We start from the raw sequence: 22,720 nt of genomic DNA, 5'->3' as shown, positions 1-22,720 counted from the left end.
AGAGTGGGCTGTCTCCTTATTTTACATCAACTTTAGGTGGATGAGTTTCCAAAACAAAGAACAATAGATGTCTTCAGAGTCAGCCCATCTGGATGTGATCAGGCAGATTGATTTGCTTCGATCCGTGTGATGCCTGATGGAAGAAGGGTGTTGACTGTCATTTGCCCTATAAACAAAGCAGGACTCCAAGAGGAGGTGGGCACTGGCCTCCATGATGCTTAGCTTCTTTTTCAACCGTATCTTAATTAGTAGCTCTGGCCGCTGTAGGGAAGCACCATGGACAGTGGCTTAAATAAGGAATATTTATTTTTTATGCTTCTTGAGGCTGTAAGTTCAGAGCAAAGACTGAAACTTAATCAGCACTTTGGCACAAGTTCTTCTGTAAGTATCAAGTCTGTATGTTCCTCTATAAGTTCTTACGTCTGACCGCAGTGTTGGTTCTGGGGAACATTCTTGTCCCTCAGATGGCTGACTTCTCATATCTTCATGTTGTGGAAGGAGTGAACTATCTCTCTGGCTTCTTCTATGGTCATTCACCCCATTCAGGAGTATGTCATCCTCACAACACAATCACTGCCCAAAGCCCTGAGTTCAAATACCAACACCTTGGGGATTAGATCCCAGTACATGAGTGCGAGGGAAGCACAAATATTTAGTACTTAACACACTCCAGTTGTTTCATAGTGGTTAGACTATGGGCAGTTTAATTCTCTTGTACACTTTTTCCTCCTACACCTTGTACATAACAATTGTTATTCTACAACATTAAAGCTTGTCCTGGAAGTGTAATTTGTATAAAACACTGCTTTAATATGTTTAATGATTACCTAACTGCATCTTCAAATCTGCAGTATGGTATCAATGGTAGTCTCAGAGGGTACATTAAGAAAAAAGTCAGAGACACACGCTCAAACACTAGCCTTGATGCAAGCCCAAATTGAGCCTGTAAACTAATAGGAAGCTCCTGAGTCTGCTGAAGTCTCTGCCTCTGTACCTTCAGATGAGTTGATTGGAAGGAACAGCCCTAATGATCCATCGTGGTGGCTTACACCAATCCTGGGGGTTATGAGAGGGAAATCAGACATTCAGAATATTTTTGATTCTTCAGCAGATTAAGGAACCTTAACTCAATTAGGAGTCCCCATGCCTGGAAGGATGCCCAGGGCAGCTCATGACAGATACACAGCCCTTGGGCTTCCTCAGATTTGAAGGAGGGTATGAGTAAGACCTATGTCTGCTCCCCAAGCTAACAAATGAAGACCCAATATGGGTCCCCAGCTTCTTGCTCCCCTGAAGCCCAGGAATGCATACCTTTCCTAAGGACAGAATGCTAAGTCAGAAACTACACAGCCTACAGCCCAACAGGACAAAGAATGGCTCCATCAGAGATGCTCAGTGTGGGCTGCCCCAAGGCAGACCAGATGTGACAAGCAGGGTCCTGCTCCTAGGAGTACAGCATAAGATACTCACAGAGAGATACTCACTGAGGACCTACGTGATTAGGACCTTCACTCAGACTTTAATGTCCCAATGGACTCAGTTAGACTTGGCATTATATATGAGCTAAGGAAGAAAAAATGTGTGTGTTTACATTTTTTAAATGATCACAATAAATGACACATTGCCATGATCCTCCCTCAAAATATTCCCTCTTGCTTTGAACACACTCTTCCCATCACCTTTGCCACTTTCTGAAGCAGGACTGGAGTCCTCTTTCTGTAGAGTCTTTAGTTGCACTGCATTGCTGCTTCAGTGTCCTGAACCAGCTCAGAGTGCTCACCTTTCAGGTCACTTGGACTCTGGGGAAGAGCTGGAGTCCGTGGTGCCACATGGAGTGAATAAGTTGGGTGAGGCACAGCGCCAGGGTCTTCACGAGCCTGCCTTTCTGTTGAATAGCAGCGTTCACTATACTCCTGATCCTACCTCATACAGACTCCCATGAAAGAAGACTTCTAGAATCACTCCACATAGTGGGAAGCTCAAGGTAGGTGTGTTAGAGGACAGAGTGTTTTGAGGGTCTTGGAAACTGTGTCTATTGTGTAATGCTTTACACACTCGCCATGTTTTGCTCTCCCCTCTTGTAAGGGCCTGAGAACATTCACTGCATGCACGCTGGAAGATGAAAGTTGCTGCAGAAGGGGCGGAGCTGCATGGGGACCACCTCGGTGTCCAGACTGACCTCCCACTCTGAGGGAGGAGCTGAGTTGGGAGGGGAGCACAGCAGCTGAGACCCCAGAGACCCTCTCACAGTAGGGACAGGAGATGTTGCCTCGTTTGCGCACAGTGCTCCAGACCAGGCCTTTTGCTTGGTGACCGTCCTAGTGGTGACTCCTCCATCTTGGTCTTTGCCTCTGATGCTACATTGCCCAGCAGACTACTGCAGGCCCAGTTTCTATGATGTGGCCCGTGTTATTGTCTCGAACCGGCTTCCTCCCAGCTCTGAGGCCCACGCACATTCTACTTTTTCTCTCATCTAACTCCCTTGTCTTTCCAAACCCCCTGGGGATTTTGTGGAGCCGTTGTGTCCCAATCTGCAGCTGCAGATGACCCGCCTCTGAGCCTCGCTTTCCTCCTTCTCTGAACCTCTTGCTGGGATGTGCATCATGGATCTCTCCCCCAGGGCTTCAGTCTTAAAGCAGCTTCTCTGTCTTGCCCAGGATTCTGGAGACTAAAAGATAGATCTCCCCACCTTCACTGAACTCTAACTCTTATCTGCTCCAAACTCCTCTATTTACTCCTAAACCCTAAATGCACATCAGCAGGCAAGGGTGTCTTCTGTTTGCTGGGATCGCCTCTCAGTTCCACCTGGTGACACCAAGAGCAGAGTTCGCCCTTGAGCAGGGGGTCCACAAGCTCTGTCTGTTCATGCACTGAGGTGGTCATGGGGAGCAGAAACAAACATGTTGGTCATTTTCTCAAACTGCATTTCACCCTTGCAGACCAGACCAGCTAACAGGCGGGATGCCATTCAGGAAGCTGACCTTGCCGTGCCTGGTGTACATGCTCTTGGCTCAAGTAGCTCAGAACAGTTCAGATTTGAAGAGATGATTCTAGATGTGGAATAGGGAGCAGGAGCAAAGAGAACATCAGAGAGCTGATGCCTTTTGCTGAAGGCTACATCCAGATCTGCTTCAAGCTGTCAGATCTGGGCTCCTGCTTTGAAGACACTGGTAGGATATGAATGAAGGACATTCACTGTGGTCATCCTCGATCTCTCTTATTTTGCCCCAGACATTTGAGCAGGAGAGAGACACTCTGTAGATTGCAACCTAAAAGGTAAATGACTTTCCATTAAGAGGACAGTCCTTAAAGTGAACAGTGGCAACGCTCTTACTGTCCTTATTCTGACACTCTATGGAACACCCAAACTTTGGGCTTGAGTGTGCAAGTGTGTGAATGCCTGTCCCCTGGGAGAGGCTGGGTGTGCATGGGTTCAGATGCTGCACACGAAAGATCACCTTTTATTTCTGTGGCAATGGTTGATGGGTCAATGTAAAACCACACCTCACAAGACACTTACTTCTCCAGGGCAGGGAATTCTCGTTAGCTCCTCTTCTCCTTCTGCTTAACAGAGTTTGACAGGTCTCATCTCGCAGACAAAAGTCTCAGTTCTCTGGAGTTGAACTGATTTCTGCCTTGCACAGAAGGCTTGTGTCAGGACAACTGTATGTGCCAAAAGTCATCAACAAAATGCCTACTCCTACTTTCTCAACCACAAAGTGAATTTTAAAGTACACTGTGTGGACCTGCTCTTGCTTCTGTGGTGCTAACTGGCAGATCCAAACCCTTACGAGCCACACATTTACAAAGAGATTCATTTCAAGTCCCAGTTTGAGGGAAAGCTGTGATTAAAAAGTAAGTCATCATTCATTGGAGTATGAGAACTAATATACAAACTAATTTACTAATGTACCGGTAATGCTAGTCCAATTTGGTATTGGAGAGTTAAAGATCTTTTTTTCATCCTTTACTCTGGCAAACCTAATTCTGTTATAAGTGCACAGTGAGATACCTAAGCTATTATAACTAAAATTTTATTTTAAAATGGAGAACAAATTGGTTGTGCACACTGGCCTAAGTGGCATTTCATAAGCTCTGTTTGAGACATAAATGCAAAGTCACAGCACATAGTTTGACTTACTGCCTTTAACCCTGTGCAATTTCTCTTATCTCTCATCCCACTCACCTGTGGAATTGCCAAGGCCATCACCTCCTCCCGGACAGTCAGCTGGGAGCCTGACAGGAAGCTCCTCCTGAGATCTATGAGTACCCTGAGTTCTCTAAATGTGCTCTGCCACCTCCTCAGAGTTCCCAGGGGTCTCTGATCAGTACATATGCATCACTGTCCGCAGAATGCACTTTAGGGAAAATGACCCAGCAGACCATCCACGGCACAGCCCAGTGCCACAGTCCATCCTGGGGAATGGGCCAGGTAAGCTTCACCGAGGGGCTTCACCTGATCCTCCAGGTCAGCTTCCTGAAGATCCCCTATGTAAGAAGGCAAAGCTTTATAGGAGACTGACATTCACAGAGAATGAGACACTTCGCAGTGTTTTCTGTCCCATCCTCCTTGCTCAGTATGACTCAAGATGGGCCAGAGGCTTGTGCTGCTGTTACCGAAGAGGTCAGCAGACCCACTGGCTCAGCCTCGTGGTGGGAATCTAGTTCAAACAGACGCCTGGAGGAGCTGTCACTCAGGGCAAGACTACTTGCAGCAAATAAGACTACAACAGGGTATCTCTTCCAAAGCTTTGACTGTCTCAAGCTGGGCATGGCTGTGGTGTATTTGGGCAGGGACAAGACAGACATCATCACATGTATGGTCAAGGACCACTCTGCACAGGCACAGCCTGGCAACACACACCTTTGTACTTCCAGGTTATGGAAATGAGACTTTGGTGCTTCCCTGGGTGGAGATCTTAGGACTAGAGTCAAGTTTGCTGCTCGGTCAATGGTGGATTGTTCTTGGTGTAGCTTGTGGGACATTATTTCTGAAAAATAACTTCATAGAGATTGGTCAGAAAATCAGCTTTATCTTGGGGCTAGGGCTAGAGACTGGGAGACAAACTGCATCCTGCTTTCTCCAGGCGCTCGATGATGAACAGAGGGTGGCTCCTGCTACAGTTTAGCAAAACTGAAGCAACCAAAGTGACGACATTTCTCTTACGACCTCCTGTAAATGAGCTATACTGGAAAGAGATTGGGCATTCTGAAAATAACAAGATGTAGTGCTTGGCTCATAGAAACCTGAGTTTTTGCTTAGCTAATGAGGCCAATCATTGTATAACTGAGTCACAAAGATTGATCTTTGTCATCCCAGAAGCATACACCCCTCACCACATGGAGTCTTGAAGTCTCCCAGAACTAAAATATCAAGTTTTTGTTTACAAAAACTACTGGAGATTCTAAACATAAAAATAATGTGAAACCCTTTGTGTTTCAAATGTACCCTTACTTTGGTGTGCATACTATCAAATATGCATGCAGGATGATTAATATTGTTATGGCTTGAATCTAAATTGTTCTCTCAAAGTTTCATGTGTTCAGAAGGGGGGGCGGCTTTTGAAAGGTAACTGGGTTATAGGGGCACCAGACTCATCAGTGGCTTCACCCACTAGAATTCATATGTTGCTGGTTGCTTCCTCCAAATAGGGGTGGGTCCTGGGGAGGTGTCCCAGAAGGGTGGAGCTTTGTCCCCAGCTCTTCCTGGCTGTCCTGAGGTGGGAAGCTTTCCCATGCCATGATCTCCCATTAGGATGTTTCTATCTTAGAGCCAGCTGACAATGGACTGAAACCCCCAAAACATAAGACAAATAAACATCTCCTCCTTTAAACTGTGGATGTTAGAATAAGATGTACCAGCAAAGGTAAACCGACTAATAGAAAACATCTACTCTTCAATGACTTTGCCTCAAAGGCAGACCGGATACTGAGCAATTGTCTCTGATTAAACCAAAAAGGAATATGGTGGCTCCATGTACAAGTGAATCAGTGTAATAAATCCTTATGACAATAAAATGCTTTCGCTTGGGATTGTGTCATGCTAACAGTTTTGTAAGAATTTGAATGATAAGTAATATATTAAATTATCCATGAAATTATAGGAGTACTAGTCTCTAAGTTACTGTATTAAATTGCATTTGTATCAGAAGTCTTCTCTTTTTAATTTTTAGTGAGGCCTATCATAGTCTCTGAGAATTGAGCAGAAGAAATGAAATCTTATTTAATGTATCTGAGTGTGCATTTGTAGAGTTGATTGTAATAATTCATCCTGTGCAACCTGTGAAAGGGTGAGAAAAATTGCTTGCCAACAATAAAAGTTAATCAATTCATTCAATCACAAGCGTACATGTGCCTTGATGTGTGGGGAAGCATTAGCAATGTTTCCTCAGGTAGCATGAGGTTAAATTTTTAAACTTCATCTGGTAGGCATTGAGACACTTATGATGAAGTTTACTCAAAGAAACGATTATGTAAATGCTAATGTTTATCATCAAATGATTACAGTGGAAGCTGTTTTGCCAGTGGGCAGGCAAGAACCTCAGCTATGCTCCTGAAAGACCTGAAGACATAACCTTACAGTGATCCATGCACACCCATGTTTATAATAACTCATACTAGCTAAATCATGGAAGCAGCCTGTGTGATCAACAGACAACTAGAGAAACAAAATGTGGTATTCATGGACGATGTAATGTGTCGTGGTTTATGTTGGTGGTCCCCAGGCCTGATGCATTTGCATTATGCATTTGTGATTGGTTCATTGTCGAGCACTTGGATTAGGGGTGTGAGTGCTACACTGGCCGAGGGGTGGAGCCAGGATGTGATGTAATAGCAGGAAGAAGGTGTGTCTTGTTCTTTTTTGCTGGTTTCTGCCTTGCTGTTTGCAGCCCCCATGAACTGTGGCCCAGCCATGCCACCCTGCCTTGGAGCCAACTGAGTATGGACTGAAACCTCCAAAAACAGTAAGAAATAAACCTTTCATTTCCCAACTTTGGTCAGCAGGTATTTTGTCTCAGCGATGAGTAAAAAGTAGCTAAGACACAATGCTACCCTACCATAAAGAAAGGTCAACTTGAATAATTTGTAGGAAAATGGATGCATGTTGGGACCATGAAAACAAATCAGACACATAAGCTTAAATGTCACCCGTTTCTGTTATACAAGAAAGCCAAATGTGAACACTATGCACCTGAATTGATGTGACTAGGTTTCAATAATATTTTTTTTAAAAAACTACACATGTATTAATTTGGTTTACAAACTGTGGTTTCTGAACCCTGATCTGACTCCATTAAAGACCAGTACATCATTAGCCTGAAAGGCGATCATCGGCAAGATTAATCAGCAGCAGCCCAAAAAAGAAAATTTGCAAGGCATAGAACCCTGAATTTTTATCATTCTAGGTGTACAAGCTAAAACTAATTTTCTATTGTATTTTATTCATATATGTTTACAGCACATAATGTGTGGAATGTAAACATTAGTACATGTGCATATTTCTAAGAGAAGAGTATTTGATGAAGAGAAACCACTTCAACACCTGCATAAAAGGGCATGTATTAGACGGTGACAAGACAGTTATCAAAACAAAACTTTAGTTGGAGTACAAACTAATGCAGCAGTTTTAAAGAGCACTTTAGAGTATTTGTTGAAATCGCGTATGCATATGACACAAATTCAGTGGTTAACACCTTGGATTATACTGAAAACTCCATTGTTACATGAACAAAGATGTCGAAAAATAAAAGATATTAACAAGTGCTTCACCTGTTAGCTCACCAGAGATGAAAATCAGGATTGCCCATTCAAAACAGGGTGTATTGTCACTGTATCCAAATGAGGTTCACATAAGTATGCACAGAAATATTTAAGAATGTATCTCCTGAACTGTTTCTAACAGTAGTCAAAAAGCAAGCCATCTTCTCTCTCCAACAGTAAAAAACATGAATAAATAAAGCCTGATGGGTAACTACCATGGATACCATGCAAAATTCAATCTAGCAACTGTTGTCTACATACAGATCTCCAAAGCAAATTTGTCAGGGAAAAATATGTCGTGGTACAAAAGTTATGTAATGGTACAGATCTTATTAGTTGAAAATAAAATTATTTATTGTACATAAATAAATATACATGTACGAGTGGAATAGTAGACAGACATCAAACATTTGCCAGCTTGAAATTTCTCAGGAGCAATTTCTCTGGAATGTATTTTAGGGAAAAATATTCAATGGCTAACCACAATCAGTTAAGGGACAATTTCAAATAAATACCTCAGGGATCAAAAAAATCTATAAAAAATTATAAAAGAAAATGTATTAACCAATGACACTAAAAATAGATCCTTAGAAAAATTTTACATCTAATTAAAATTAATAATAATAATACATTGGCAGTATATCTTAAAAGCTTGTAAAATTGTGACTACTCCAATAATTACAGGTTATTTTGATAATTAATAATAATTTAAAAAAACAGAAGGTGACATGCCAAAATACTGATAATTAATCCTAGGTATAGAAGACTTTTTTAAAATGTGTTTTCATCTATTTGGATTTTTCTATACTTTTCATGTCTAAAAAATAAGAATGTAAAATTACTGTGTGATCTATAAATATTTTTCAATTTTAAGAAATGTGTGTTAAGAATTTTTAAGAAGGCAGTGTAAAATCTAGGGTAGTAAGTGCACACAATTTCCCACTTATACTGAAAATATGTGAGTGAGGGAATGGTTAATGCTCGTTCCATAAAGTTAGAACTCACAAATATCTTAGTTATAGGAGTAAGGATACTGAAATGTAGTTTGCTCTATTCCATGCAGATATTGCTGAAATTTCTGTATGCAATAAATGAAGGAAAAAGCTAATCTATTATCTACCCCACAGGCGCTTTTGGTTGGCTGGTTCTATATTATATCACTGCAGGATTTCATTTCACTTAATTTTTCAGGGTTGTTTTCAATGGTTTGAAAAATGGGTGATGCAAACACTGATTCTTAGTTTTTTTTTTTTTTCCCCCAAATGACCAAAACTATAGCAAAATAATTCTGTTAGTCAGGTCACTCATTACTATTACCAAAAAAAAAGTATTTCCAAAAGCCAGCAAAGCCAGTTACCTCCCTCTCCACATTATTTATCCAAGAGCTTCAATTCATGATTTTGTTGGTAAGGACCCTTCTGTAGTCCTGCTAAAAAGTTGAACATTTTCCCCATTTTTATTAAGGCGTAACTCATGAGGAAAAATGTATGTAATTAAGGTATACAAGTAGACACATTAAAAGAAATATTTTATACTTTAAATAATATCAGAAGAAGTGAAGTCAATATTATCAGAAGAGTTGAGAAGAGACATCAAATGTCCATGTTTAGTCTAGCATTTTACACAATAGTCAAATGTGGAAATTATCTAATTGTTTATCAATATATGAATAGATAAAGAAAATGTGGCTCACACACAGGTGGAATACTACAGGAACTACAAAAAGAGGAAAATTCTGTCGGAACAGAAACGGAGAATACTATGCTAACTGAAATGAGCTAAGCATAGAAAATAAGTACTCTATATTCTTGTTTCTATACAGAATCTTAAAAAGCCAATCATTTATAGAAACAGAATAGAAAGGTAGTTGCTAGATATTGGGAGAAGAAAGGGAAATGAAGACCAGATATTGGTCAGAGTGCAAAGTCTCAGTTATATTGGAGGAGTATGTTTTGCTAACACAGTGGTGTGTTAGGGTTCTGCAGAGGAGCAGAGTCAATTAAAAATGTATGCAGGATCCTTGGAGGGGATTTACTAGCCAGGGCCAGCATCAGGTCTGGCGAGGCTGTCAAGGCTGTCAGCACCCGGGAGAGGCAGAGAACCCAGCAGCTGCTCAGCCCAGGAGGCTGGAAGCCTCAGAACAAGAGGGCCCAAGGGCGCAGCGCCTGGCCAAGTTCGAAGGCCTGGAAACACCAGGAAGAGAAGCTGGCGTGAGTCTATGTGGGAAGGGACGGAAACAGAGACTTATTTACAAAGGTAACAGCAGGAAGAGGGGACCAGCGCTACCAAGGTGACACGGGGCTTCCAATTCACCACACTTCCTTCCCTTTCCCTTTGTAAGCTATCCAAGCTACAAGCCTATTGGTTCGTGCCACCCTCCACTGGGCAGGCCTTCTCCTCTCAGTTTGCTGGCCCATATGTCAGTCATACACAGGCACAGGCAGAACCCTGCTTGGCTGGCAGACCAGGCGATTCTAATTCTATTCAGCTTGCCCTAGCACGCTTAGCAGTCACAGCTGGTGAACGAAGACAGGCTCATTTGTAAAAATCAAATATCTGAGAATGTTATCTGCTGTTTTGAGAATCGAGAAATCTTTAGCTTTTTTTCGTTTTTAAAGATAATATCAAATTTAGTACAAATTTTAAAAAGTGAATGTTTTTCTTTGTGCATTATGAGCATCAAAACATACTTATTTTTGGGTAAAGACATTATAATGTCATGAAAAAAGACTCTTACAGAAGACCTTGATACTTTCAGAAGTGTTAGTTACAAGACAATAATAAAATTTACCTGTGGCGATAATTCTTTGGTACCACTTCTGAAGCCAAATCCATAAACATGTAAAACCTAAATGCTCTATCCCTGGCTACACACACACACACACACACACACTCAGAGACTTTATGTATAGATAATGTGGATATAAAAAGATTACTAGATAAGTTAATGGATTCATAGATAGGTTAATTAATTGACCGATAGACAAACAGACTAACAGAGGATCCACAGGAAGACAGGTCTGTTAATAGACAATGTAGATAGATATTTGTTGCTTCTGTGAGATAGATATAGACATTGGCTAAGAAATAACCTTGGTTCATTATATGGTTGCTCTGAGATCAATTTTTGTGCCAGCAGAATAACAATATTATCCACCTCACTCGTTCTCATGAGTATCACATCCAGCATAATTTTAAAGAACATTTAGCATTTACTGTTATTTCTTATTCTTTATTGGCTTCTTAATGGGGACTCCAGATTTCATATGAATTTGTTTTGTAGAGATAGCATCTCAGAACAAAGTAACATATAATTTCATTCCAAGCAAACGAATGTCTGAAGGAAATTTAACATTCAAATAGAACATGTAGAGATAAATTTAATGAAAACTATATCTTGTGCACTAAAGACTAAGATGTTACAGAATGAAGTGTAATGAGTCATAATATGTATAGAAATAATACAATTTTATGGATCAGAGTAATCGATATTGTTAGCTTGGTAATTTTCACCATAGATACAACACAACCCCAATCAACATTTTTGTTGCCTTTTTAAAAGAAATATACAGGTATATCCATGTGATCAATTGATTTTCAGCAACAATGCCCAGATAATCCAATAGAGAAAGAATAATATTTTCAAAACAACAGTTCTAGGAAAGCTGGATTTATATTAGGGGACAAAATGAGCCTCAACATTTTCCTTTAATACAAGAAGTACACAGGAGGCAACAGGGTAGGATTTATGAAAAACACTGTCACAACAAGATTGACAATATTTAGACTAGTTTGCAAGGTGAAAGAGGAGAAAAAGTGGAGACCTCACTGTGGCAATTCTTTGGAGTATTTCATAATAAATGGGGGCAAATAAATGCAATAATGGTTAGTGAAGGCTGCAGATTCAGGGAACAACATATACATGGCCATCCACACACGTCTGTATAACCCCACATATACGCATAATAGTTTGCACGATAAAAGGCTGCTCTCCATTGGCTCATGAGAAGTCTGACATTGGGCGGCTGCTACACCCTCTTGCGTATTTTTAGCCATAATACGGAATAACATATTTCTTGTGAGCTCATGGCAACGATTCAGTTGCACCAGGTAACACCTGAGCATGTAATGGGGCGACTGCTCACGGAGTCCTTCGGGTCACGAAGCCCTTATTTCTTTACTTGCTCCTGGAATCCGTGCAGCAGTGCCATGGCTTGTGCACTAAAGACTAGTTAGACACACTAGTTAACTACTGTGTGAGCGAGGAGGGCTGGGTGGTTCAAACACAAACCCCTGGGACTCTCCGCGTCCTAAGGAAGGTCGGGGTCTTCGAGGAGAGAACCAGGCCAGTTACAGTTAACTGATGATGATTTCCCATTTTATGTTTCGTTTTATGATTTCAATTCCAGAAAAGTGTCCCCTTTCCAGGTCAGCCTCTCTGCGTTGAGTTTTGATTTATACTCCAACCTCAGAGTGATTCTTGATGTGACTCAGTCCACCCAGAAACCACAGAAGGAATTTCTATATCCATCGCGGAATTGCACAGATAACTTTCAGTTGATAAGCTATTTGATAAATGTCCAGTCTTAGAATTCCAGTCCCATTCCACAGTCCACATCTTTTCAGAGGGTTGACCCAGAAACGTGGGGTTCTGTGGCCTTAGTGGTGGGATCCACAGGCCGCACCCGCTTGCACAGGCTTTAGCAGACTTTGAGAACGGTGTGTTCTGATGTAACTCCCCAGATTCTCAACTCTGTGTTCAGCTACATAGTTCGGTGCCCTTTATCTTCTGTAGTTCTCCTGTGGGTTATCTTCCTAACTGATTCTGATTACTTTGCACACACTTTGCTATTTTTCTGTTATACTTAATCAAAACTTTTTCAAATAAATTTAGCATAGGTCTCAAAAATCAAGATATTTCTTCCCATACTTTTATATGCTCCTTCAAAATGAGAAGAAATGATGAAGTAAAATGCTATTTGAACAAAAATAGTAATATAATGTCTTCCTGGTTGTGTTAGATGTGTATATTTATGCAGATATTTTAGTGATGCCCTTTTCTACTTTTTCTCTATGTGAGAATTTATACTGCCAAGTTCTTTAATGAGAATTTAAATTTATTTCAACTACTGAAATGGGAAATACTGCTTGACATTGTAACATTAATAAAATCAGAGTTACCATTGATTTGTGCTATTACTTCTGATACATTTTTTGGTTTATAGTTCCCGAGGTGCAATACATCAGTAGGTGGTGACAAGGCCAGGCTGTGGCTCTGGGGACAGGTGGAGCCCATAGGGTAGCCCTGGGTCCCCTGGGTGCTCACGCCCTGCACAGCTGAGCCAGGGGGGCTGAGGACGGCGGCTTCTCCCTGTAGATACAGAGCTAGCTGGCCAGGGCCGGGGGAGTTCAGAGCACAAATGTCCACCCAGATCTGAGCTAAACTAACTTTCATTGCGGCTGTACATTTATCTCCATGTAAGAGTAATTAAATCAGTGTCTTAGTTACTGGATTGGTCTCGTTTACTGCTCCATGATGCTTTGTGTTCCTTTTTGGAGTAGAAATGGGACCTCATGAGAGGGACAGTCACAGTAATAAAGTGAACCTCATGAGTGCACCTCGGTGCCTGCGTCTATTAAATTACACCTGTGGCACACATAGCAGAGGCATGCAAACACCTGTCGTCCTTTGTTTTATTATTACCCAGAGGATGTAAGTCTTTCCGTGTGGGAGAATTTCACACTTTGTAGAAATCTCCTTTCCACTGTCCGTGCCTCCATATGGTGCTGAAGGTCACAGGTGACCTCCTGCTCAGTGCCATGCCACTGCCATTTCCTATACAGCGGTCTCATCAGCCCCCCAGGAATCAAACTAAAGCAAACAGCATATTTTAATTCATGCATAGCCCCTTGTTCACTGTTCATGGTCACTTTGATTGGCCGTCCTTCAAACCTCAGGGTAGATATGTTTGAACTTTACTTTTGAGGGAGTTAAGATGCTCATGAAGAGATTCGCTAGGTGTGTGGCAGCTTGCCAAAACCTAGGCACACACAGAGAGATGTAACAGAACACAGACTGCCCTTTGGGAGACACCCCCAAGCTTCTTAAACTCAGTCAGATGCCATTCAGGTGATGGATGCCATTCCCTACTCTAAAGACAAGAAAGGAATCTCTACTTTTGGTAAACTTTTATTTCATGGTAGTTTGAAACATATCCATAATAAATATCTGGTCACAGATAAAAACTAAAAATGTTATTGAATGACTGGCTCAATACTGATAATTTCTGCAACACAAGACAACAGCTCTTTGTTTGGGGATTTTCTGGTACTGAGATTGTTCCTCTGAAGCCAGGGCCAGTGTTTCCTTTCATGTGCAAGGGCTAGCTGAGGTGGTGGGTGCCTTCATGCGCTGGTGCCGTTCCATGCTCCATGAGATAAAGGGACATCTCCATCGTGACGCCCATGCCTTGGGAAGCAGAGAGCCACCGCGATTTCCTCAGACTTCCAATGACCCCCGTTGCCTTGGCTGTGTGGTTCTGGGCTCTGCTCTTTCCCACCATTGTCAATAAACTATGTGGGTGGTACAGATGTGAGTGTCAGCACCCCAGAAAGTGGCCAGGAGTCACCTGGGATGAAAGGTGACGCTAATCAAGTGGACTTCCTGACTGAGTTTGTGGGGAACCCTGAGAGTTACTTTACACCACACTCACAGACAAACATCAGCACATGTACATGGTCCCCTATGCTCAGTGGGGTCTCACTTGAGTACTGGGGTTGCTCTTCCTCCTTCCTCTCCCACAGTTGTTAAATAAATTCAAAAATATATTAATTCATAATAGATGTGCATATGGAGCCATACATGCTGAAGGGTTATCCTACACTGGGTACATTTGAAATATATGATATTGTAATCTCCCCCTGTGAAAAAAATAGCAAAAATGGACTTTTTGAAAAATTAATGTTAAATTTTATTTGCCGTGATTGCGCTACGGTGATAATTAATTATGGTGTCAACTTGAATAAAAGGTGCACAGTTCTGGGTATGTCAGATGGTTGACTTACTGAAGAGAGAGGGTCCCCTGTGAGTGAATGGAAGCAGACAACAGGCTTGTAGCTGGGATGGGACAAAGAAGGGAAGAAGAAGAAAGTCTCATTTCCTCTTCTTCAGAAGAGCTCCAGTCTTTCCCAGTCTCTTCGAGAGTCTGTCTCCAGGCTTCCAGCGTAGACACCTCAGTTTCCTGATTGAGACCCATGCAGGATTCTACAGTGAACTCCAGGCCTTTGGCTTTTCTCTGGATCATCCCACTCTTGCATTCATTGATTGCAGAGCACAGACTAAAAGCTAACTGTAGTAGAGAATTCTCAGAGCCAGTGTGGGTCCTGCTTGTCTGGGGAAATTATATACACAAGGTTGTTTGCAGCTTAGGAGAAAGTGCATGAGAAGGTGAACATAAGGGAAGGAGCTCATTTTAGACATTGAAACTCAAGCTTAGAAGTGTAAGACGCATCAGCTGACCTAAACAAAAAGTGGGAAAATGATATCATCAAGTCCACACACCTGAAGGAACAGGCAGTGTGCGGTAGGTTAGAAACAGGAGAGAAAGAAGGGCATAGGGGCTGCACAGCGAGATACTTCATGTTCATCTCGGGCAGTGGGCTCCACACATAGGTGTAATGTTGCAACAAAATTAATTCATGGTCCTACATGTCTACAACCTTATGTTCCTCAAATCATACTATCAGGTGTCTTCTTCTCAAGCACCTGAGAATCCTAAGTGGTCTCCAACTGTTGCATGGTTTTAGCACATGAAACAGCTTATGGGCAGCCCTCCAGATGACCTCTTCTTGTGTGTGGACACATCAATTATCTGCTCCTGACACTAGAAATCCATCCACAAAGTTCTTCATAAAATGTTCCTCTGGTGCTATCTTGAGAATTTTCCAATTAGATTCTGAAAGTTACTATTGCTCAAAAGGTCACAATGTCGTCTCCATTTTCCTTCTCACTATGTCACTGAAGAATTTGCATTATTATCCTATTTGGGGATACTTCCCAAAAGGCTTTTCATGATCAATTACAAAAGTGCCTATGAAATGGCATACAAAGACAGAAAAATGAAAAGATCAAAACACATTTATCCTTTTTTTGTCTTTTTGATACAGGGTGCACTATGCTGTTCAAGCTGGCCTTGAACTCACTTTGTATCCCAGGCTGGCCTCAAACTCACTGCAATCCTCTTGTCTCAGCCTCCTGAGCACTCGGATTATAGGCATATGCCACCTTGCCTGGCTAACAATTATACCTTTAATAGCAATATTAATATTATTTCCTACTTATGTTCTCTAACTTCTTTAACAAAACTCTGATCAAAGCCTTAGTGAATCTAATGCTGGTGCCCATTGGAAAGATAACGAAAAAAAAAAACAAAGAAAGACAAAGTTTTGTGGCAACAGATTTCCTCTGGTATTGGCTCCCAGCTAAACTTGCTTATGACGTTCCTTGCAAAGTGTGTGATGCAAGCAGAAAGAGACACAGGGTCCAGCTTTTCTTATCCGTAAGAGAGGCTACAAAGGAAGGGGTTATCTACTTGGTTGGCTTGAGAACCACTCAGAACATTAGTAATGTGTATTTCTGGGTGTCTGCATCTGTCTGTCTCTGTCTGTGTGTGTGTGTATGTGTGCACACATGTGTATCATGGACATGTGACCAGGAATTTCCAGTGTCGGCCCTCGGCCCTTCATCCCTAGTACTGTTCACTGCCCTGGTTCTACACAGCCATGAAGTGGGCACCTTTCCTTCACCATGAGCTTCTTCTATGATTTATTGGCTGGGAGCCACTCAGCCATGGACTAGAAACTCTGGAAAAATGAATCAAATCAATCTCTCTTTTTCAAAATTGTGAATGGCAGGTATTGAATCCCAGGAATGGGAAAGCTAACTGAAACAGAGAATTCTCCGTGGAAAGTAGACTTGTTACTGTGATTGCAGCTGACTGCAGAAAAGCCTTTAGGACTGGTCTGTGGGACGAATTTGTAAAGTTTTGGAGGTACACGTTAGAAAAGGCCTGTTGGCAGATGCTGATGGTAAATTCTACTTAGGGCTTAGAAAATCAGAAGACGGATTGAAATGCTGATGGTAAAGCCCAAGCTCCTGAGAGTTCAGTGGGCAAAACAGATTCTGTTAGGAACTGCGTAAGAGAACAGAATGTACACATTATAATCTGGAAAAAAGTGTCCATGTTTTGGTCATGTCCTAAGAATTTCAAGATGAATTTAAAAGCAGTGGACTAATTGTGCTGGCACAGTAATTTCAAACCTCCTCAGTGTTTAAACTATAGCATGGATTGGCTGCTTATTAGAAAATTCAGAGCAAAAAACGGAGTAGAAATGTCTGAAAATTTTACATTTTGGCTCAAAAAGAATGAATTATGAAGTTGATACAGAAGGCTATATGGTTTCTAAACAAATCAATATCATTAAGAAAAACCAAGTACTTTTACCTAGGACTAGATGAAAGACCGCCTATAGCATCTTAGGAATCATAAAATTCTCCACCCATTACACGCTCAAGGGTGCAAATGTGCCAATCTTTCAGTTAAACAGAGAGTCCTTGGGAGCTGTGCTCAAGAAAGGCTACCTAAGAAATTGGTTCCCTGGGATTTACTTCATAGTGCTTAACCCGCTGAGTATTCAGAAGCTCCCATGACCATAGCCCAAAGGTTCAAGATGGCATTAGACCTTGGTGTCACATACGCATTGTTTTTTAAGGCAGGCAAAATGCAAGAACTGTGGAGTCCTGGAGGCCTCCACAAAGATTTTATAAGAAGAACTGGAGCTGAGTGGAGGTTATTAATGAAGTGGAAATTGCAAAGACGATACTAGAAAGTCAAAGATGCCAAGAATCTGAGATGCCTTCTAAGAAAACCTGAGAACATTTCTTAGCTTTGGAAGCTCAAGAGAGAGTCTATGTGGGTTACAACCAGCAAAGCAATAGTTCTGGGGCTGTCCAACCCCTCTGGGGCACATATTTCACTGTCATGTGCTCTGAATGCCAAATAGAAAGTACAGTGGTCAGTGTTTGCTTTCCTGAATTTCAGTCTTGTCTTGGCTTGATCCTTTCAAGTGGATGCTTTTATCCATTTCTTCTTTTTGAAATGGTTATGTTTTACTCTATCCCATTATACAATGGGAATCTATAACTTCTTTTTTTTTTTAGTTTTATAAAGGTTTACAGCAAAGAGTTCACCTTGAATGTAGAAGTAGATTGTGGTTTGAACTATTGATCAATATCAGAATTGATGAAATTTTGGGGAAAGGATTACTGAGCTTTTGGATGTAGTACAGGCAGAATTATAAGCCAGTTATTGTCTCATTTTGGGGAAGTAATTAAGGTTCAGGGAGATGTGACTTGATTAAGAGATTCTTGTAGAAGTTAGCAGATGGTAGGTTAATCCAGTGATGCTCATAACAGGTTGGGTGTTAGGGGATGGTCCCTACTGCAGGTAGACCATGCAGGAAAGCTTTGGAGAGTGCTGTATCTCCCTGCCTGCTCTGCTTTCTGTCCATCACAAAATGAGTAGCTTTTCTCTGCCCTGCTCTTCTCCTGTGATGCTCTTTCACTTGAGCCAGTTGACTAGGGACTAACCCTCTGAAACTGTGAGCCAGAGTGACCCTTGCCTCTTTTGAGATGTGGCTGTTAGGATTTTTGTCTCTGTAATGCAAATTTTACTGGTACAAAGGAGAAGCTTTTTTACTTGGAAGGCAATTTGTTATTTTTGAAGACACAATCAGGTTAGTAGATTATTCGTTATTTATATTTTAGAAAGAAAAATAGTAAAGAAAGAAAAAAATATCAGCCCTTATATTCCATTTCCTGTCATTTAGTGGAACTCGATCTTCTTTATATAAAGTTCAGAAAAGGAGAGGGAATTTTCTCAATATATTACATGAGAAAATTTATGTTCAGTAATACATTGAGGAACATAGGAACATAGGAAATCACAATGCACTTTTATAAATTTCAGGAATGTGGAAGTGGGTCAAAATTAGGAATCCATTAGTAGATTTCATTATATAAATAAATCTTAAGAGAAATATCCCATGATGACTTTTACAAGGATGCATAAAATATATTAGAGAGTATTCAAATTTCAATAAACATTGATATAAAGTATAAAAATTGATATATACCTGTTCCTATTATCTATCACTATATACAATATATGTATTTCTTGATGGTAGCTGTTCTTTCTGGAATGAAACGAAATCTTAGTGCTGTGTTAATTTATACCTCTTCAATGACCAGTGATGTTGAATTTTTTTTTCATATATTTATCTGCATTTTGTACTTCTTTATCTGAGAAGTATATTCACATTAGAAGCGCATTTTTAGGTTGGGTCTTTAAATTTGGGACATTTGAAATCTTTATGTATTCTAGACACTAGTCTTTCATCTGAGGAACATCTGGCAAAGTTTTTCTCACTATAAGTGTTGTCTTTTCACACTTTTGGTGGTTTCTTTTGCTCTGCAAAACTTTTTAATAAGATGAAATCCCAGTTGTTGATATTGTGTAGAATTTCCTGTGTGATTGGGGTTTTGCTCATAAAATATTTGCCTACACCTATGTCTTCAAGAATTTTATCTATTGTGTCTTCCAATAAATTTAATGTTTCTGTTCTAATGTTTAAATTTTTGACCATTGTTTTTTTAGTTTAGTGCATGGTGAGAGATATGAGTTTAGGTTTAATCTTCGGCATGTGAAAGGCACCATTTATTAAACAGGGTATCTTTCTCCCAGGGAAAGTACTTGGTCCTTTGTCAAAGATAAAGTGATTGACTAAGTAGGGCAAGCAATTAAACAAAGGGGAAAAGCAGAAAGCAAGCAACTGGAACATAACATGGCAAAGTTGAGCCAGTATATATCAATTATGTCCATAAATGTAAATGGGCTCAATTCACATATCAAAAGAAATAGGTTGACAGAATGGATCATGAACATGATCCCACAATATGCTGTTTGCAAGAAACACACTGTCCCAAAATAAAACTCATAGATTAAAAGTCAATGAATGTAAAAGAATATTCCATGTAAGGGGAACCCAGATAAAAGCAGGGGTAACTGTTCTATTTGCAGACAATGTGAACTTCAAACCTAAAAGGATTAAAAGAGATAAAGAAAGTCATTATATACTTGTTAGTGGAAAAATTCAAGAGAAAGAACTAACAATTATAAATATATATTCTCTCAAAACAGAAGCACCCAACTATATAAGACAAATACTAATGGACATGAAAAACCAAATACACAAGAACACAATTTTAACAGGGGAACTTAATATCCCATTGTCACAAAAAGATAGATCAACTAGACAAAAAGTCTGCAAAGAAATAATAGAACTGAATTATAACTGTTGGCAATTGGACTTAGTAGATGTTTACAAAGTGTTCCACCTAACCACATCAGAATACACATTCTTCGCAGCTGTGCATGGAACATTCTCCAAAATAGACCATATATTAGCCCATAAAACATTCTTAAATAAATGCAAATGTATTGAAACTATCCCATGTGTAATATCTGACCATAACACATCAAAATTGGAAATTAATGGCAAAAGAAATTGCAAAACCTGCATAAATACATGGTAATTAAATAACAACCTTCTGGAAACCAGTGGGCTACAGATGAAATTAAAGAAGAAGTAAAGCAATACTTATAATTCAATGAAAATGCAGAAACAACCTACTGTAATCTGTGGGATGCAAGGAAAGTGGTCATAAGAGGGAAATATATAGCAATAAATTGTCATATCAGGAAAACAGAACCAGCACAAATAAGCAACCTAATGCTTCATCTTAAGCTTCTAGAAAAAGAAGAACAAGTTAAACCCAAAGCTCATAGAAGAGAGAAAATTGTGAAGATTAGAGCAGAAATCAATGCAGTTGAAACTAAAAGAATAATACAAAGAACTAATGAATCAGAAGGCTGTTTTTTTGAGAGAATAAACAAAATTGACAAACCTCTAGCCAACCTTATAAAGAAAAAGAAAGGAAAAAAAACAAAATTCATGCAATAAGGACTGAAAAGGGGGAAATTACTACAGACCCCATGGAAATTCAAACGATCATGAATACCTACTTTGAAAATCTCTACTCACATGGAGTGGAAAACACAAAGGAAATGGATAGATTTCTAGAAACGTATGAACTGCCAAAGCTTAACCAAAAAGATATAGCAATTTCAAATGAACCAGTATCAGCTGTTGAAATTGAAAACATAATTAAAAATTTAGCCACAAAGGAAAGCTCAGGTCCTGATGGATTCATGGCTGAATTCTACAAGAAATTTAGAAAAGATTTGATACCAATACTCCTTAAACTCTTCCATGAAATTGAAAAGGAAGCAATCTTCCGTAAATCATTCCTGAAACCAAGTATTACTCTTATGCCAAAGCCAGAGAAAGATCCAACCAAAAAAGAGAGAACTATCAGCCAATCCCACTAATGAACATTGAGGCAAAGATTCTCAGTAAAATAGAGAGAATGCAAAGAGAATGCAGCAAATCATCAAGAAGATTATACATCATGACCAAGTGGGATTCACCCCAGGAATGCAGGGATAGTTTAACATACGCAAATCAATAAATATAATACACCACATCAACTGAGCCAAAAACAAAAACCACTTGGTCATCTCAATAAAGGCAGAAAAATATTTCGATAAAGTCAAACACATGTTCATGATAAAAACCCTTCAGAAACTCAGAATACATGGTATACCTCAATTTCATAAAGGCCACCTAAAATAAAACAATAACCAACATTATCCTAAAGGGACAGAAACTGAAAGCTTTCACACTAAAATCAGGAACAAGACAAGGATGTCTACCATCACCACTCCTATTCAATATAGTCCTAGAAATACTAGCCAGGGCAATCAGATAAGAGAGAGATAAAAGGAATAAACACAGGAAAGGAAGAAGTTAAACTGTCACTATATGCAGAGGACATGATACTCTATATAGAAGACCCAAAAAACTCCATTAAAAGACTACTAGATGTAATAAAGAAATTCAGCACTATAGCTGGATACACAGTTAATGCTCAAAAATCAGTAGCATTCCAGTACACAAACCAAAAACTCACCGAGAGAGAAATTATGGAAATATCACCTTTCACAATAGCATCTAAAAAAGTGAAATACTTAGGAATCCATCTAAGAATGTAAAAGACCTATATGCTGAAAATTATACTACACTAAAAAAGGATATTGAGGAGGACATTATTAAATGGAAGGATATTCCTTGCTCTTGGCTAGGAAGAATTAACATTGTGAAAACGGCCATACTCCCAAAACTGTTATACAGATTTAATGCAATTGCAATCAAAATGCTATTGACATGCCTCACAGATCTAGTGAAAACACTCCTAAAATTCATTTGGAAACAGAAGAAACCTAGAATAGCAAAGGAAATTCTGAGCAACCAAGGCAAGGCAGGAGGCATCTGGATTCCTGACTCGAAACTATATTACAAAGCCACAGTAATAAAATCAGCATGATACTGGCAAAGAAATAGACCTAAGGATCAATGGAACATATTAGAAGATGTAAACACAACTACAAAGACACACAGCCACCTGATATTTGACAAAGGTACGAGACATGTTTACTTGAAGAAGGATAGCCTCTTTAATAAATGGTGTTAGAAAAATTGGCTTTCCACATGCTGAAGACTGAAACTAGACTCATGCCTATCACCATGCACAAAACTAAAATCTAAATGGATCAACGATATAAATATTAAAACAGAAACACTAAATCTAGGGATAGGCAGAAAATTCATGAACAGAACACAAATGCACGGGACACACTTAAAAGAATCAACATCTGGGATCTCATATTATTGAAAAGTTTCTGCACTTCAAAAAAAATCACCAACAGACAGAAAATAAAAC

The sequence above is a fragment of the Cavia porcellus genome, unplaced genomic scaffold (genome assembly GCF_034190915.1).
Source record: "Cavia porcellus strain 051 isolate PalLab524CR breed Dunkin Hartley unplaced genomic scaffold, mCavPor4.1 scaffold_11, whole genome shotgun sequence".
Taxonomy (NCBI): Eukaryota; Metazoa; Chordata; class Mammalia; order Rodentia; family Caviidae; genus Cavia; species Cavia porcellus.
This window is presented reverse-complemented; position numbering follows the sequence as displayed.